Here is a 5425-nt window from a genome sequence, read left to right on the forward strand (position 1 = left end):
TATGGGTTTAGACAGCTACACTCATATGCTCATAGAAAAATTTTAGTATTCCTAGAAGGTATTTTTAATGCTAAAAACTGTTTGAAAATCCATCTTTCACAACCCTTTGTTATCAGAGATTGTACATTTCTTTTCAATCTTTTCAGCACGTAGCAGGGTGTCTGACACATATTGTTTATGCTAACACATTTAAAATAACAGAACCTTGGAAAGTATTGAGTATTTTAATAATTATTAATCATTTACAAACTTCACAGTCATCTATTGTAAGCATAAGACAGAGATTTTATTTAGTAGCATATTATAGCAATAACCAACCTTAGTAGATAAAACTAAAAGACACATTTTCAATATGCTGGAGATTCAAGCAGGAATTCAATGCTTAATTTTGATGAAGGTGGTAGTTTCTGACCATTAGCTATCTTCTTAACAGGTTACAAAGATCAGAGACTTTACTCTGATTTTAAATTGCTTCTGTGGTTAATTGCCTTGATTTCCAGAAGTGGCATACTTCTTTTCACCTGGTGGGTAACACTCATTTGTAATTCTTTTATTAAATTTGGAGCAAGGCAGTTAATTTAGTACAGTCATTCACCCAGTTTTCCAAGATGTAAATATGTGATACTCTAATTCCATCTCTCTCATGTATTTGTGTATCCCTGATGTTATTAGCTAAATATTTATCAATATTTATCACTCAGTTCCTATCACCATTCTATTTATCTTTCATATTATTATAAATGTTCTAATGACTTCTAGCTTTATTTCTTTCAAGCCCTTCTCCATATTTCTTCCAGAATTATTCATCTATAACTCTAAACACCTCTTGATATTCCTATTCATTCCGTTTCAGTGGGTCCAAATTTCCTACTCATTCAAGAACTGCTAATATAGCTTGGAGACTCTTCTTGAGCCAGCCCTGTCTACCCTCCTGGCTACTCTCTGCCTTGAGTAACACACACTCACTTGTTGCTATACAATTTTTAATACAAACTTTATTTTGTTTTTTTGCATCTCAGTCACTGCTTTCACTTTCGTTCCTAGAAAATCTTTGTCCTCTAATCTGTAACCTAACTTTGAGACTTTTCAAGAAATGCCATCTGCAAAGTTCTCCCATCCATAACCTCCTTTTGAGTCAGCTATTCAATCTCTTTACTCCCATAATTCTCTATGCTAGTCTTTGTCATTTTTCTTTCCACATTATATTAAAGCATCTTTTCATTATTTTTTCTCCCATCTTCCTTACATTGACAGAACTCTAGGCTAGAGTAATTGTCTTTCTTCATTTATGTCCACAGTGCCTGTAAGAGTGTTCAGCATGACAGGTACACAACAAATGGATACTAGGTGAAGGAATGAATAAATGAATGCTTAAAACTGCTACTCAGCTGTTTCAGAATAAAACTGATTTGCATCTTACTTTATGAATGCTTCTTAATTATAATACCTGCAAAGAGTTAAGTTTAGACATCTAGAGCAGCAACAGTGAAAGGTAATGACTTCTAATTCCGAGAATAACCCTATATTCCAAGATAGGGCAGCAATTATATTTAAATACGTATGGTACACTAGAAAAAAAAACTGCATCCATTTGTGTAAGAAATTACATTTTCCAATATGCTAGAGCATTAGTCTTAATTTAAATGCTTACTGTGATAAAGATGATAGTTAATTGACTTAAATTAATAATCATCTTAAATACCTTCAAGATAAGACATTTTAAATTGTGACTGCAAGTGTTTTCTTGGTATCGTAGAACAGTTTTATTGTAGAGCAGAGAAAACAAACATAAAAAAAATCATAGATAAACTCAAGATAGAATGTGGCTCTAAATGTGGCGCTTCTCAAAATTGTGTATTCAAGGTCAAATTATTTATAAAGATGAAAACTGCTGCAAGCAATTTTAAAGGTACAAATTAGTTATAGCATGTGCTGTGTTAATTACATCTAAAAATATTCCAAACACTTTTCCTTTAGCACTTAAGCATCTGTTGGTATTCTCATAGATTCCACCATAAATTAAATGATGCTTTCCTTGAAAAGAGTCTACAATATGACAAAAGACTACAATTCAGAAAATTGCCAAAAAATGTTAATCAAACTGTGAATTGCTTTCACATTGAGCAATTGTCTAGAATTTGAGATGTTTAACTCTTAATATCAATATGTATTTTTAAGCCTATGAATGAAAACAAGAGTGCACAAAAATATTGGAAAGTAATTTATTGAGACCATTTATAATATGAAAGCAACAGATTATGTCAGAGTCCATCATCAAAATATATAGTTTATTATTTAAAAAATCATAAATATCCACTATTATAAGGCACAGTGCTAAGCAATAAAGGAAGAGAAATTAGTCTGAAAGTATCCCCAGCCTAAAAAAGAAAAGCCAAAGTTCTTTTCAGACAGATAGTTGGGAGAAAGATATTTGGAGAATATTAATTCAGCCAATCCAATAAAGCTTGTGGAGGAATGGTAATAAAAAAAGATAAATATATAATAGTGGGAAAAGAACAAAAGGGCAAATACCTGCACCATGACTTATATTTCAAAAAATAAGAGTATTTCTAAAGAGTAACCAACTATGTAATCAGAATGATTAATGTTAGAGTGTATCCATTTGGGGAATAACCTTCCTGTTTCCAAGGCGAAATTATTTGTCAGTGAAATAAGCACATCTATGAGATTCTATGTGAGATGTTCCTAAAAACTGATGCTCCTGCTGAGACGTTCAAGACTGTGCATTTTAGACATAAAAATACATTTCCCTAGGGCAAACATTGCTACTTCAAGTAAACTGTTGTGAACTATATGCAGAAAGAAGAGAAAAGAGAGCGACTGAAGGAACACTTTAATATTTCAAGCTTGTCTTCCAATACTCTTTTTTTTTAGTATAAATCTTCTCATTCTTTTTCTTTTCTTTTCTCTTGCTGCTTTCTTCTCTTTTTTCTCTTCTCTTAAACTTCTAGTTTTTCTCTTTCATCTTTTCATAGAGAATTATGAGGGGAAGTCCTGAACTCCAAAGAGTATTTTGTCGCTGGCAAAAGAACAAGTAGACTCCCAGTTTTCTTGGCACTGGCTCTATTCTACCTTACAGTGAAGACACAGTATAATCATACCACTTGCCATGTTGTAATTTGAAGAAACTTTTTTTTTTAAAGATCTATTTGAAAGGCAAAGTTAGAGAGAGGGACAGATAGAGATGGAAGTTTTCCATCTGCTAGTTCACCCCGCAAATGGCCACAATGGCTGGGGCTGGGCAGGCTGAAGCCAGGAGCCAGGAGCTTCATCCAGTTCTCCTACATAGGGGCAGCAGCCTAAGCACTTAGGCCATCCCCCACGGCTTTCCCAGGCACATTAGCAGGGAGCTGGATTGGAAGTGGAACAGCCAGGACGGAAACCAGTGCCCATTTGGGATGCAGGTGCTGCAGGCAGTGGCTTAACCTGCTATGCCATAATGCCAGCCCCCAAATTTATTAATCTCTTAAAGGAATACAATTTGGTATTTACAAAATACATTACTTTTCTTGGTGACTTCAAGTTAAATCTGTGCATGTGACTGGACAATATTTGTGGTTAATACAACAAGGCTTTCCAAGTGACATTGAAAAAGCTATAAAGTAGTACTTTTCAATGTGAACAATGCTAAAATAACTTTAAGTCAAAAGTAGGTTTGTTTATTCAGAAGGTGATTCAATTGTAGAATGAAGCCATTTTAGCACTATAAAATCCAATGTTTTCAAATCTTTCAGCAATTCTCTTTATTAGAACTTTCATAATCCAGAAGTGATTCTCTTCTGTGAAGCTTTTCATGCATTCAGGTATTTGGCGTGATGTCTGATGTGATCAGCAATAAAGGTTGCAATGAAGTAGTAGCCATGATCATAACCCTCTTGTAATCTAAAAACAACAGGGATTTTCTTTTCTGTATAGGCAGCTATGAAGTTCTCAGGAAGTAACTGGTCATAAAACTCATCTGCTTTTCCTTGATCAATTAGTATGTCCAGCTGAGACCCTGTATAGGATTTCACAAGATGGGTAGCATCATAAGCCTTCCATTTGTTTTGGTCTGGTCCCAAAAATTCACCAAAGGCTTTTTTGCTCCAAACACAGAGCATTGGGTTGCAAATTGGAGCAAATGCTGACACAGATTTGTACTTTCCAGGATTTTTCAAAGTGCAGATCAGAGCTCCATGGCCTCCCATGGAGTGGCCAAAAATAGATGTCCTTTGGGGGTCCACTGGGAAATTGGCATTTACGAGCTGGGGAAGCTCCTCTGTTACATAAAAGTACATCCTATAGTTGGTTTTCCACGGATCTTCAGTGGCATCCACATAAAATCCAGCACCAGTGCCAAAGTCCCAGCTGTCATCTTCTCCTTTAATATTGCAGCCACGAGGGCTGGTATCTGGAGCGATGACAATAAGGCCATGTTCTGAGGCAGCTTGCTGAAAGCCAGATTTTGTTATAAAATTTTGTTCTGTGCAAGTCAAACCAGACAGAAAATACAATACAGGGCACTTTGCAGATTCTGCCTTTGGTGGCAGGTAGACAGCAAATTTCATCTTGCATTTCAATTCAACACTGTCATGTTCAAAAACTTTCTGGAATCCTCCAAAGCTCTTGCTGCTGGAAACCTGTTTCAACGCCATTCTCCTGATTATTCTTTTTTTTTTTTTTGTCTGCACCACGGGCTGATGATCCTGTAGCGGAAGCCCCGGTGCAGAAGCAATGGACTGAAGAAACTTTTTATTTAGACCTCTATTGAAGTGATGGTAGGAATTTTCAAACTCTGAATGCCTATTCTGGCATAATACATCTGATTTGGGGAAATTTGCTCATTTCTTTTTATTTCTTGCATCTGTACAAACATTTTTGAAAAAACTTTGGAAAAACTGCAATGGGGTTTACTGGGCTGAAATCATTTTTATATATTTTTAAATTTTATTTAAGTTACACAATTTCATGTATTTCATAAATATAGATTTAGGAACATAGTGATACTGCCCACCCTACCCTCCATCCCACCCATGCTCCAACCCTTCTTCCTCCTCTCTCTCCTATTCCCACTCTTAAGTTTTACAAAGATCTATTTTCTGTATATAATATATTCATAAGATTAGCCCTATGCTAGGTAAAGAGTTCAACAAATAATATGAAGAAAAAAATGCTGTTTTCCAACACTAGAGACAAGGGCTATAAACAATCATTGAATTTCAAAATGTCCATTTCACTCTAAAACATTACATTTTAGGAATTCTATTAGTTACCTCAGATCAGGGGAAAATCTGAAACCTGTCTTTTTCGGTCTGGCTTATTTCACTAAGTATAATGGTTTCTAGTTGCATCCATTTTGTGGCAATTGACAGGATTTCATTTTTTTTTTTTTACAGCTGAATAGCACTCTACAGTGTACAGATGC

At 35.1% G+C, this 5425-nt stretch overlaps 1 pseudogene; it reads right to left on the reverse strand.

The window, feature by feature from the left end:
* Positions 1 to 3658: 3658 nt before the first annotated feature.
* LOC100357407 (S-formylglutathione hydrolase pseudogene) lies at positions 3659 to 4739 on the reverse strand (annotated as a pseudogene).
* Between the last annotated feature and the right edge of the window lie 686 nt (positions 4740 to 5425).

Source organism: Oryctolagus cuniculus, chromosome 4 (genome assembly GCF_964237555.1).
Source record: "Oryctolagus cuniculus chromosome 4, mOryCun1.1, whole genome shotgun sequence".
Classification (NCBI taxonomy): domain Eukaryota; kingdom Metazoa; phylum Chordata; class Mammalia; order Lagomorpha; family Leporidae; genus Oryctolagus; species Oryctolagus cuniculus.